A 13,708-nucleotide genomic window follows, 5' to 3' on the forward strand; every position below is an offset into this window, starting at 1 on the left:
GGGAAAAAAAAAAAAAAAAACAAACCCAGTCATTAAATGAACAATTAGCAAAAGCTACAGCTGCACCATAAAAGAGAAATACTGGAGTAGGGGGGAGGAATATTTCAAATTGACTGGGAGATGCAAGTTGTTGAATGGATGGAAAGCCAGCCGAGATCCTAAGGAAAGGGTGATGCTGGAGAGGGGCAAAAGTACACAGTGTGGCATTGCTAGGTTCATTGTCAGGCCTGCTGTTAATTACGTGAACCCAGGGTCCTCAGGAAACAGGAAAGCTGGACAGGACAGAACGCACGTCAAACCAATATGATTAATGCAACGTTCTCTGTTTATTCGAGAGGAGATGGCAGCTTATATACACTTCTATACAGTTTACAGTTTACAAAGGCACATTCATTGGCAAGCGAACATTGTGTGTCTTTTTCTTAAGGTGACCTAAACCTCACACTATAAACCTATACTACTTCACACCCAGACAGCCCAGTGCTTCCCATCACACCTTAATACAATTTCTAACTGCGCCACAAGCTCTTAATTTCTAACTGCGCCAGAGGCTGGAAAGCCTCACAAGGCCCAGATCTGAGGCCTAGGCTGGAGTAGCTCAAATCTCATTCCAAACATAAATCATGCCCTCTCTGTCTCAGAAATGCTGCAACAATTAGGTGCTTTATTAATGATTTGGAAGCAATAAGAATTAATTGCATCAGAAAATGATGGTACATTGGGAAGAGCTGAAAGCAGAGGTGAGAGCAGAAGAAAGAACAGCGAGAGAGGCAGGGAGGGCTGAGGGGTGTAAGAGGGATTTGATTTCATTCAGACTCTGGGGGCTTTTCTACAGTTTCCCCTAGTAAAAGAGCACCAATAATGTCTGTGGACAAGGAAGGGGCCCAAGAGGTCAGACAGGAGGGTTTGGTTTGAAGCAGGAACCATGGAGACCCTTCCTGTCCCGCTCAAGAGAGGAACAGAGACTTGCCTGAGGTGTGAGGCAGGCAGAGTCCCTGCGCAACAAAACTGATCAGCGTGGAGGGGCAGCTGACTTCAGAAGATCCCAGACTGTATAGCAGGGCGTGTTTAAAAGAAAACACTAAACAGACAATACATTGGTCTGCCTGCTTTGCAGCCTAGCTGAAGGAAGGGGGAAAACAAAGCCCAGATTAATGTAGAAATTACATTTAATGGTCATCTTGAGAAGCCATAGGACAAAAGCTGCCCCAAGTTGTTAAGGAGGAAACCCTCTGCCCACCGGATGCCAGTGTTGCCCAACATTAAATCACATGGAGAAAACTCCTCTGGCAAGAGAATATTTGGTGCTTAAAGACACCCAGCCCTCCAGCTACCCAAACACCACCACATTCAAAAGCGCACTTGCAACTTACTTGGTGGCACAGTTAAATTTATTTGCAACTCATCATTCTGGAGGTAGGCAAAGGGGACAAAGCCAAGGACGAAGCACTGTGTAAAATTTTACTTTTACTGAGCGGACCCTAAAGAAGCCCAAGCAGAGCTTTATTTTGTGGCTCCTCGGGCTGACAGTCTCCATTAACCATTGGTTAATACTGCAGCGTCAGAGCAAACCCAGAGTCGCAGCCCTGTGCTGTTAGAAAGTGTCCTTCATCCCAGCAAGGGACCTTGGGGTGAGAACATTTTGCATGAAGAGCCACTGGTGTAAGAGCTGAGCCTCTCAGCTCTGCATTGCAGTCAGCGTGTCGTGTGCCATCCCTCCACGCCACAAATAATTCTACAATTTCTCAGCTGGGAGCCTTTGGAAGCCACATACTAATATGCTTATATGGGAAGAGAGACCAGACAAGGTTCAAATAAAGAGCTCATGTAATAAATAAACATGAGGTCAGTATGGGAACAGCAATAATTGCTTTTATGACAAGATTTGCGTAGCAAACATTCGTGATTAATGTACAGCCAGTGTCAGGTAAGGAGCCTTCACTATCATTGTTCTGTCTGCACCTTCCAATCTAGAAGGTACAGCAACTCCAGCCAGAGCAATTAGTCACTGTTTACTGAGAGGCAGATCGAGCAAAATTATTCTAGTTCAATATTTGAGCGAGTTTCGCCTCAGAGCCTCTCGCTGGATCCATTTCTGCGCCAGGCAGGGATCACACTTCTTTCCTGGGGGTGGCAAGGAGGGATGATCAGCAGTGCTGCTAATCTGCTCAGCAAGGGCACGGGCTGGCTCCCAGCCTCTCCTGCTGGCCTCTCCCAGGTGGTGTTCTCAGGGAAAACCTAAGAAAGAGGCTGAAGACCCTGCATATCAGGGCTCTGCTTCCTGGCTGCCTTTTCTTTCACCTGCCTCTGCCTGCCAGTTTCACGGCCCCTTGGCCACCACTGATGCAGGCAGTGGGATGCAGCACCGAGGGCAACACCACCTCCTTCTTTACAGCCTCCTTTCTGCAAAGCTTGCCTAATAAGTTCCAGCTAAACTTCCAGCTCTTTGGCCAACGAGCAATAATCCCACTTGAAATACTATCTTGATTTGGGGATATTTTTCCTTTTTTTAAAGGCATGCAAGCCTCTGGCTTCCCTGGAAAGGAGGCAGTTTGGCTGGAGGGACTGGGGTTATTCCTCTGAGGGTAATTCCTATGGGAAAACCATTCCATTGTAGCTGGTTGGAGGCAAGGAACTTGCTGCTGCAGTCTTCCACCTTAACTGCTTGGGGGTGCCAGGTAAAGCTGTTAGCATCACTGGGAAGTCACTCCAGGAAGTACTGCACAGAACAGCTGGACAGGCATAAGGAGAGTTCCTTCATGTTGGTGAGATCCAGAAGGGCTTGATCGGAGTAAGCAGGCCTCAAAACCTAGGGCATGCATTTTGGGGACATGAAGGGAAGAATTGAAGGTGTTTTTCTCTTGTGCACTCGCAGAATTCAGTTGTGACTGAGGATGCCAATCAACTCCTCAAGAGTGATAAATGGCAGTTGCTGTCTCCCACCTGTGATGAGATGTTGAGATTTTCAGTCTCTGTCTTTCCAAGACAAGTCTTGATGAGACACTGTTCCCCAGGATCTGTTAGGGGGGATGTCTGTGTTGGCATTTCACCCTTGTGCTGGGGTGGCTGGTGGTGAGGGGGCGTACGGGGCTGATGCTTGCAGGACCCTGGCACTGCAGCTGTCCCCAGAGCATCCAGGAGGTGCCACCAGGCTGGCAGGGGACATCAGGATGGGGAGTGCATTGGTGGGAGATGCCATTACACCTCTGTGCCCCTCAGAGCTGCAGGCAGGCTGGAAAACGTGGCTTTCATCAGCTACTTCAGTGCCAAGTCCACCCAGCAGCACAGTGAAGAGTGATCTCCGAGGTGCTGCCGACCCGCCCTACTGCCCTGAAAACCTCTCTCCCTCCTTTGCAGCCCTTCCACCCTAAAGGTCCCCACCCGCCTGGGCTGGGCGCTGGGAAGCCCTGCACTCACCTTGGTGCTGAGAGCGCAGCTGGGGCGCTCTGGGCCATGTGCACCACGGCAAGGCTGGGTGAGCCCTCCGGAGCCGCCGGCGGTGCCTCGCCATGAAGAGGAAGAAGGGCAGAAGCACGCGCCAGGAGGACCTGAAGCGGACGCTCTTCCCAAAGCGCTTCCCCCTCCTGTCCCGGAGCCTGGAGCGTGCCCTCATGGACCTGCGGAGCGCGCAGTGAGGCCTTTGGATGGGATATGGAAGAGCATCGTGGTGCTGGGCCCCCAGGTTGACGTGGGAGAGCTCCCTTGGATGGAATGTTGGGGTGGGTGGTGGTGACGGCACTGGGCCATGGGGACACGAGGGTCCCAAACTGAGCAGGACGGGCCAGGCATCCCCATTTCCCCATTGTTCCTGAATTCCAGAGCCTGGGAGATTTGACTTTTGGCTTTTGCAAGCTGGAGTGAGGAGCCCTTCCCCTCAGGAATTCATCCCTCCTGCCATCCCTCCTGCACTGCTGAGGATCACCCTGGTTGTTTTTCAAGCAATATCCTTAATAATGAATTTTTTTAAAATATCCCCAGTCTCCTTTTTCATGCTGTGAAGTCAGGGATCAGGGAGATCTCAGTCCTGGGAATTGGGGTTGCTCAGCTGTTCCCCATCTTTAGGGCCTTGTGCTGCCAGCTTCTCCTGGGAATGCTGCCATGCAGCAGGAGAATCTCCCTGGAGGTGCCTTGCCCTTGCCCTGCTCACTCTGTCCTCAAACCCAATTGATCCCCTTTGCAAGCCCTGTGGATTTGATGCTCCCAACTCCCTCCTTTTCCTCTTTTTTTGTCCTGATGGCAAGTGAAAGGGACAGGAGGGGAATGGTGACTCTCAAAAGCTGCCAGACCTTCAGCTGCATGTCATAAACCCATTCCTTTCTCTATAATTCACACCATGCTGCTTTTCATTCCTCATCCTTTTTAGTGTGAGTAGTTACTCCATTTTCCCACTTTAATACAATTGTACCACACTTCTCCTTTCCCATATCCCAGGAAGCTGCTCACCCATTACATGGCTTTAAATGGAGTAATTGCAAGATTAGGTTCCTTTGGCCAGGCCATTAAAAAATGCCATTACAGAGGAACTGCAGGAGAGTGCCTGGAAAATCAAGCTTTGAGGGTGAAAGCTCTGCAGGCATATTTTTATTGCTATTGACCACCCCAGGGCCTCTGGGAGAAGGGAGCCAAGAGCATTTCTGGGGTTTTTGTCCTCTGAGGAAGGAGAGAAGGCAGGAGTGGCTCCATGTGCGGTGGGTGGGATCAGCTGGGATCTAGGTTGTTGTCTTCACTGAGAATTAAAAATAAACATTGTCAGCCCTGGGAGGCAGAGCTGGAGTGCTTGTCCAGCTCCTTGGGACAGCAGGGCCAGGGAGCTCCTGGGGAGCTGTGGAGCTGAGGAAGGGCCTGGAGCAGGAAAGGCTGAGGGAGCTGGGGCTGAGGAGATGCTGAGAGGGGCCCTCAGGCCTGGGTGACACTGTTGTGACCCTGAGTGTCCCCGGGTGTCCCTGAGTGTCCCTGTCCATCCCTGTCCGTCCCTGTGTGCAGGAGGGCAGAGCAGCCCCAGGCCCTGCTACAGGCCCAGCAATGGCCCCAGAGCCCCGGGCAGGGCTGAGCCCGGCAATTCCCTGCCCAGGAGGCAGAACTTCCCTGTGGGCACTGGAGCAGAGCCCAGAGAGGCTGTGGGTCCTCCCTGGCTGGGGATATTCCAGAGCCCTGTGCACACCCCGCTGTGCCCTGTGCTCGGGATGGCCCTGGGGTGGCACCAGCTGAGCCTCTGTGCTCCCTTAGCCCTGCCCCGCTCCGGGATTCTGGGATTCATCCCCCCCACATGAGTTTTTTGGGTGACCCCCGGGTGAAGGTGTTCCCGAGCTCTCTCTGGGTTTCATTCAGCAGGAAATCATTTTGCCACATTCTCCAGTGGTGTCACCGAGGCCGTCACTTGCCGGGTCACAGATGGCTCGTGACTGTCCTTGCTCCCTCTCTGGGCTGGGGATGGAAAGTTCCTGGGTGAGCTGAAGGGAAGGATCCCTCTCTGTGCCATCAGCAGGTGCTGGCCGTGACCTCCCAGCACTTGGGCCTTGTCACCATCACCCCTCTGCTTTATCCTGAGCCTCTCCTCAGGTGGAGCCCGGCTGTGGTGGCACCCCCAGAGCGGGGAGGGACATAAAGGACAGCAGAGCCACCTGTGAGCCAGGACAGGGCTGATAAGGAGCTGGTTTGGGAGGAGTGACTTGGAATGCTGCATGTAAATGTGGGAGTGCAGAGTCCCAGATAAGATGTGGGCGGGTGAGATAACAAAGGGTCAGGAGGGCTGATCCCGGGAATATTTCCTGAGAGCAGCTGTGTTCAAAGCTGGCTGCAATTCACTGCCTGCTTTTCCTTGACAGGGAGATGACCTCCCTCTGCTGCCCGCTGAGGTTTGGGGTTGATATTTGGGTAGTATTTGTCAACAGACCAGACTAAACACCACCTTGATTTGTGTTCTAAGGCACCTGCTGTTTGTAACAGGGATTTTCATGAGAGAGGTGGCAAGGGGAGGGCATGTAATTTAATCTCCAGGCTGTAAAAATCCATTTCTGCTTGTACTTGTTGATAATGTAACTGTGACACAGCTATTACAAAATGACCCGAATGCACTTTCACAGAGTTGTCATAATGAAGGTTGGTCTGTACCCACAGGTGCAGGATGCTGCTCACAGTTTGATGGAAAACTGGAACAACTGGGGTGTTTTTTCTCTTTTTTTTTTTTTTTTTTTTTTGTGTTTATGGTCCTTCAAATATTAACAACATTTTTTTTAATAGATGCCATCTCTGCAGTATTTTCACCTGCAGTTGTCCAGGGCTCCATAAAATAACCTTTTTTTTTGAACTAAAGAAAAACTGACTGGAGGAGGAAGACCAGGTTTGGGTGAGGGTGGATTTTTTCCAAGGAATTCCAAGGGCAGAGTGGGACCTCCTGTAAAATGAACGTTTTGTGTGGTCATCAGTTGCTTCAGGAGTATGTCGCTGTCGAGGCAGGACGGGAATGAGAAGACTGACTCAGAAGACTGCTGAGAGTAAAACTCCGGTTTATTCAAAATACACCGCTCTTTTATTTACATTCTTTCCCAACTCTTTCCCAGGCTTCTGCCTGGCTAGAAACTCTCCATTTCTCTCTTTGACTGAATCTGAGACCCACAGGAGTATAGATTAAATCCTTGGAGATGTAGATGTTAGAAAAAGAACAGAAATTACCCCTTGGAACGAAACCAAACCTGTCTATGCTGGCTGGTTTTGTCTGTCTTGGTACCTGGGGTACGAGTGCCACGAGGACCTCATTCCTGGGAGGGCTGGAAATGGACAGTGAGGGGTTTGGGATGTGGGAAAATCACTGCCTGGAGAGGCTGGGGTGTGTTCTGGGAAATGCAGGCACTGGGAGGGCAAATCCTTCAGCTGACTGTCAGAGCAAGACACACTTTTTGTGTCTCTTGGAGATCTCTTGGGTCACTTCTTCTGTCTCTCGTGTAGAAATTCTGGCCCACCTGCCATAATTAAAAGTCGGGATACAAAATTAGGTGGAAGTGCAGGACGGTGTGATAGGCAGGATGAGTGTGGCTCCAGAGAAGGGAACAGGAGTGGGAGTGAGCAGGATCTCATGCCCAAAGGTGGCTGGGGTGGGTCAGAGGATGGAGGATGCGCTCCTGGAGGCAGTTTGGGTGCATGAGAAGAGGCTGAGAGTGCCCAACAGGAGAAGCATCACCATATGGGACTATAAAGTGAAGGGAAAACCCCCTCGTGATTCCTGCAAGTGAGTAAACAATTGCTGTCCCTACCTGCCTGCAGGCAAGAGGTTTTGGTGTGAGTCTGCTGTTCCAGGCTTGGCCAAGGACACAGCCTGGGAAGCTCCTGCAGTGTGATTCAGCCCAGTTTGTTTTGAAAAGCCCCACAAAAACACAAGCACATGTACAGGAGGCATGGAAACTGCAGCTTGTGTTGGGAGCACAGTTGCTGGGTTTGTACACTTCAGCCAGGAAGAAAGGAATTCTTGTTGAAACTTGTTCTGTCTGTTGCTCTCTATGTAAACTTCACATATTTTGTGGGATGCTGCATCCACAGAGTAATCAGAAGGCATGGGGGAAAAAAGAGGAAACATTTGCAGATAGTCCAGTTTCCATTTCTGCTTTGCCGCTGCACATGATTAGCACATTGAACATAACTGCTAGCGCTCACTTACAAAGACTGTGAATAAATCATTCCTTTGATCTTCTTCAAAATCCAAGAGAAAGAAGAGATAGGGTAGGATAAAGATTGCATTAAGTATGATAGTGTTTAGAATTTCTCAGTCTTGAACATTCTTTATTCAGGGACCGACATATTAAATATTAAAATTATTCCCATTAAAACATTGTTCCCTGGTACAGCTGTCAAGAGGAAATAGAACATAACTAGGACATTTGTGTCTGGCCAAAAGTCACCAAAATCTCCAAGCATTCCCAAGGAGAACTCTCAAGGAAAGTGTCAGAATCCCAAATGACCTTGACATCACCTCCGAATCAATAGCTTGACATCTGATAGAGACAAGTGGAGAATGCTCAGCGATAAAGGGAGCTTGTGTGGTGCAGCAGCAGAACTCAGGCAAAGAATTAAGGGATAAGGAAAATGTCAGACTATAGAAATCAACGAGATACTGTTGCCAAAAATTAGAATTCTCACTTTGGGCTGTAGGAAAGGAGAAAAGCGGTAGAAGAGGGTAGGCAAGACTCAGAGGCTGATCCCCATCCTCTGCCTGTGATACCACTCCTGTTTTTCTGAAGCTTTTCAACAAGATGTCTAGGGACAAACTGTAAAGAGTCTAGAAGGGAGAAGGAGGAAAGGAATAAAAGATGATCAGATCTGAAAGTGAGTTTTATCTGGGGAAAGAAGGAAGGAAAGAAGGAAAGAAAGGGAAGGGAAGGAAAGAGAATGAGAAAGGGAAAGAGAAAGAGAAAGGGAAAGGGAAAGGGAAAGGGAAAGGGAAAGGGAAAGGGAAAGGGAAAGGGAAAGGGAAAGGGAAAGGGAAAGGGAAAGGGAAAGGGAAAGGGAAAGGGAAAGGGAAAGGGAAAGGGAAAGGGAAAGGGAAAGGGAAAGGGAAAGGGAAAGGGAAAGGGAAAGGGAAAGGGAAAGGGAAGGAAGGAAGGAAGGAAGGAAGGAAGGAAGGAAGGAAGGAAGGAAGGAAGGAAGGAAGGAAGGAAGGAAGGAAGGAAGGAAGGAAGGAAGGAAGGAAGGAAGGAAGGAAGGAAGGAAGGAAGGGAGGAAGGGAGGAAGGGAGGAAGGGAGAAAGGAAGGGAGGGAGGGAGGGAGGGAGGGAGGGAGGGAGGGAGGGAGGGAGGAAGGAAGGAAGGGAGGGAGAAAGGGAGAAAGGGAGGAAGGAAGGAAGGGAGGGAGGGAGGGAGGGAGGCTTCAGTACCTGCCGGGCTTTCTGAGCCACTCACCAGCATTCCCAGTATGTTTGCAGGTACTCCAGGGAAGCTCCTTCTCATCTGCAAAGCAGAATTGCAGCCTAAGCCACTTTTCCCATCCTGTAATTCCCCTCTTTAGCCACAGACTGGGGAGAAGTGGCAAACTGCAAACGGCTTGATTACCCAAACTTGGGTGATCCCTGTCCAAGGAGGTAGGAAGGAAAACTGAAAATATTCCTGCAGTTGGGCAAGTTGGAGCCAAACAGCACTGTAAGAATGTGTGTGATTAGATCAGGACCAGTTGTTCTGTGTGAGCTCTCTCCCTGTTAGCACATCTACCAGCTCATCAATGTCCATGGAAGCAAAAGGCTGCATCTGCCTTTAACTGGGACAGATAAACTGCAGGCAAGCCAAATTCCTAGGCATGCCTGCACATGTCTGTGCAGAGCTATAGTCTCTCTTGGTGATCTCATTTAAACATAGTCAAAATTATTAAAAGATGCTGCTATATGGATATGACAATTTGTGCAAATAAAATTGTCATATATTTTATCGTTATGTACTGTTAAGATACTCTTCTAAGAAGTTTTTAAAAACACACAAGCCAGCGACAGGGATTGCAACACAATGTTGAAACCACCTGGACAAAGGAGGGAGGACTCCATTCACAAGCATTCACTGAGAGCTGCTGCTGGGCCGGGTGCTGAGCACAGGGCTGGGCACACAGAGATGCTTTTGTTCTTGCTGAGCTCCCACTGAGCCAAAGCCTGGCCTGCCCCTCCTCTGGCCACGCTGGAGAGGGGCTGGGGCTGCGGGGGAGCTTGGGAGGGGACACAGCCAGGACAGGTGACCCCCACTGACCCTGGGGATACCCCAGACCATAGGGCATCATGCTCAGGGTATAAAGTGGGGGGAACAAGGAGGAAGGGGGGACATTTGGAGTGATGGCTTTTCTCTTCCTAGGTAACACTCTAGGCTGGAGGGGGCCCTGTTTCACCAGTGGGCAGGGTCAGCACCAAAGACACAGACACCAACTGAAGGAATTGTGTCATTTATATCATGCACAGCTGCAAAGAATTACAAAAGGATAAGCTCAGCAAAGCACATCATCATTAGCAAAGCATTACAAAAGAAGCTCAGCAATGCATCCAGTCATTGCTACCAGAGATTGCCTGGAGTGATTAAGGAAAGATCCATCACCAGTTAGCCTCAGGCTTTACCATCATCCACAGCCACACATCAGCTGGGGGAAGCCAAGGACTGGAGAGCCACTCCCAGACACTGGGAATTCCTGCAGGTGCCTCCACCTCTGCAAGCAATGAGGCTCCAAGCCCAAAGCTGTGAGAGGACCCAGCTTTTACACTGTTAAACAAACAAGCTGGCATCACTGCCACTGCGAGAACATCTGCTTTCATTCTCCTGACTGCTTTCTCCCAAAGCCTGGCCAGGGCTGAAGGAGGAACCAAGGGAGTTGACTTTGATCCTTCACCCCCAAACAAGGCAGATGGGGCCTTGTCTGTTTCTAAATACAGAAAGATAAATCCATGTTTTATCAAGGAACACATGCATTGATCGTGTTATTAATCATGCTTCCTTAATGAGTGGATACAAATACAACATTTGCTTGGAAGGTTCATCTAGAGGTGAGCTTTGCCTCAGGGCCTGTTCAGGACTTGATCACAACCTGTTCAGGCCTTGGTACTTTGATCGGTCCTGAGACCTACAATCAACTACAACCTTTGTAACAATTCTTTCAGTAACACAGCTTAGATTTAGGTATTAGGCATAAAGGCATCTCCTCTTGTTCTACAATTAAGTGCAGTTTAAGTTCATTACTCAGAGCTATTCACGTTCCTTTTAAAACATGCCTAAATAGTTGCTATTCTCTGTTATTTATCAAATGCCTCTCTTTTCTTGAGACTGTCTCTTTTAAGAAAGGTCTCAATACTCCACTTCCCAGCACAAAGTGTCACAGCAACTCACCAAGTGCACACACTGCAATGATGACAGGCCCTGCCACCAATGCATTTCACAGCAGCCTCTAATTTGGCAGCCATGAAGCCAATCCCACCAAGAAGAATTTTCTTCTGCCACTCTTCTACTGTTCTTTCTGTCAAGGTGATTCCTGGCTGTTGGCCTTCAAACCCATCACTGCTAGCAGTGCAACATCCCCGTCCCCTGATAGCCCAGGTTCCTCCTTGGCCAGCAAGCAGATAATCCAAGTCCATGCGGTTCTCTGGAGTCCCCATTTGTTGGAGTTCATAGGATGTGCTATTGGACATTTTAACAGTATCATTTACTACCTCTTCTAATAATCCAATGCCCTATTGGACATTTTAAGAGTATAATTTACTACCTCTTCTAATAATCCATTCAGCTCATTCATGTCAACTCCACGGGATGGGGCAGCGCACATGGGGCACAGGGTGAACCAGAATCCTTTGCTTTCGGAAACCCAAGGCACTCTTTGGGTGGAAAATGTTCTCTGGGCCCTAAGTCTTCCGTGTGGTCGTTGCTGAAGGACCCTAAATGGGGGCCCTGCAGCTGGGAGCGGTGTGACACTGACACTGACCAGCTGCAGCACCCCAAGTTCTACTGACATTGGGAGTGATGGTAAAGCACAGAAATCTTCTGACACTGTAGCCTGTATAACTGTAACAGGGTTTGGTTTCTCCAGACGGGAAATCTGAGTGAATCCTGTCACACGGATCGTTGTATTCCCGTGTCCCACAGCACAGGTTTCTCTAACTGTCCCTTCATTGACTCCGTTACGAGGCAGAGCCCATTGACAGAGTTCTGGCCACCCCACAGGGTGGGCCCTCCAAGGGAACCCCATTCCTCCCAACTTCAGCTGAGAACATACCCAGCAATTAGTGACACTGTGTGCTTTGGCTACCTTGGTCTTTAAATTTTCAAAACATTTTGATGACTGATCCCTTGGTGAAACTCTGGAGGTGTTTTGGCAAACGTCAGTAGTACTTTAGTGACACCGTTCTTCATTCTTTTTGCTCAATGTCATTCAGGTTAGGAACAATAATTCGTTTGTCCATGGAGCTGGCAACTTTTTAATTCCAGAATAATGCCCCCAAGGTCCTTTAGTGTTCAGCTTTACCATGTTGTCTGTGGGTAACAAGGCTTGGTGGGGCCCTTTCCCTTTTGGCTGGAAGAGGGCCAGGACCTCTGCTTAAAAAAAAAAAAAAGGAAAAAGAAAAAAAATACAATTAGATTAATTGCAAAAGATACAAATAAAATCCAAGTGTTAGTGAAACAACTTCTGTAACTTTGCATTAAAAAATAAATGATCTTTTTAAAAAGAGAACTCAGTTATTTACATTGTAAATGTGCTGATGGCATGGATCCATCTTACTGACCTCAGCAGCCTTTTTTAAAGTTTTTGTGGTTTGTTTCCAACATTGTTATTTTAAATTGTCGTCAAAGCAATAGGAAATTGATTGGGGCCCTTCCAACTCCAGGCAGGACTGGGAATCTCAACTCTGTCAAACCCCAAATCCTTTAGAAGATGACCTTCCTTCTCACTCTGGGAATGAGCTGCACATTCCCTCTGAAATTGTCAGGGGTTTCTTACGGATGAAAAATCCCACTTACGGCTTTTTGCTCTGCTTTGGAAGTGGGAAGGGCAATTCTCCATCCATCAGCTGCAGACTGCACTGCCTCAGGAACACGGCTCACTTGCCAGCTTTGGCCCACTCGTGGCACTTCTAGAGGAGGAAGAAAGTGCAACTGCACACTTCCAGCCAAAAAGAAATGAAGAATGAATAGTGGAGATCCAGGCGTTCCTGCGGAGATCCAGGGGTTCAGCTGGGACTATGGAGAGTTTGGGTCCTTGCCAATTGGATGTGTGTCCCCAGCTGCAATCTCCTGGCCTGCAGGGGAGTCTCACTCACCTGCCAAAGCAGAAAGCTCAGGCACTGTGCTCCAACGGGCTCGTCTGATGCAAAGCTGTCAGAGCAATGTGAGGGCAGAGCCAGCCCAGCTGTGCCCGGGGCAGAGCCCAGCAGAGCCCTGGCAGAGCCCAGAGCAGCCTCAGCACCCGCAGAGCCCGGCTGCAAGGAGAGAAACCAGAAAGCCCCGTCAGCTGAAGGCTGCTGTCCCCTTGTCCCAGCTGCCCACAGAGCCCAGGCCATGCTGGCTGTGCCCAGAGCTGTGCCCAGAGCTGCCCATCACTGCTGCCTTTGGGAGCAGAGCAGGAGGGCAGGACATTCCCAGCCTGCAGCCAGCCACAGCACATCCAGCCCTCAGCAGCTGCCCAGAGCAGGAGCCTCCTTGTGCTTGTTGCTGTCTCCCAAAAGCTCTGATCCCACCATGCCAAGCAGACGGGGACTCACCTCACGCCATCCTCCGCTGGGAGAAAAGCTGGTCCCAAACGATGTCCTCAGCCTTCTCCAAGGGCACGGCCCATCCACGCTGCAGCTGCTCCCAGGCACTTCCCAATCCCGACTGGACCTTACATAGAACGCTTCCTCTAGAAAAACAAACAACAAACTGTTGAAAAGAGATTAGAGACAAGGGGAAACAAGAAAAAAACTCTTATCTCTGTCAGAGGTCTGGGGAAGGCCCAACCCCTACATGCTAGGGAAAATCCCACCCATGGGGGAGAGAAGGCCACACTTTCTCTCTTTCCCTCCTGCACTGCCCCCCAAAATAACGGTGATCCCAAAGCAAACAAGGGCAGTGGAGCAGCCCAAGCCCTTCCTTGCCTGCAAAGCAAAGCAGCCCCTGCACAGGTTCTGGAGTCCCACCTCTGCTCCCGCCATGGGGGTTTCTCTGTGCCGGGCTGGCTGCCCCAGCCCCAGCCCCAGCCTCAGCCCAGGCCATGCTGGGTGCTGGGGGCT

At 49.7% G+C, this 13,708-nt stretch overlaps 1 protein-coding gene and 2 long non-coding RNA genes across 4 annotated transcripts in view; all 3 read right to left on the reverse strand.

Annotated features, from left to right (window-relative positions):
• The window catches only part of LOC105760508 (uncharacterized), a 483,916-nt gene that overhangs the window by 146,181 nt on the left and 324,027 nt on the right, over positions 1-13,708 (reverse strand). The gene's annotated exons all lie outside the window — the stretch shown is intronic.
• Positions 6,487-9,706, reverse strand: LOC140681274 (uncharacterized). Of its 2 annotated transcripts, XR_012052486.1 has the most exons (3): positions 8,889-9,706; positions 8,131-8,269; positions 6,487-7,985 (listed from the first exon to the last, which is right to left on the reverse strand). It is a non-coding gene; the product is annotated as an uncharacterized lncRNA (long non-coding RNA). The 2 variants fall into 2 exon arrangements; XR_012052485.1 differs by lacking the exon at positions 8,889-9,706 and having other exon boundaries at positions 8,131-8,390.
• On the reverse strand, positions 9,891-12,645 carry LOC116807137 (uncharacterized). The gene is made up of 2 exons (XR_012052490.1): positions 12,462-12,645; positions 9,891-12,035 (listed from the first exon to the last, which is right to left on the reverse strand). It is a non-coding gene; the product is annotated as an uncharacterized lncRNA (long non-coding RNA).

Source organism: Taeniopygia guttata, chromosome 33, assembly GCF_048771995.1.
Source record: "Taeniopygia guttata chromosome 33, bTaeGut7.mat, whole genome shotgun sequence".
Taxonomy (NCBI): domain Eukaryota; kingdom Metazoa; phylum Chordata; class Aves; order Passeriformes; family Estrildidae; genus Taeniopygia; species Taeniopygia guttata.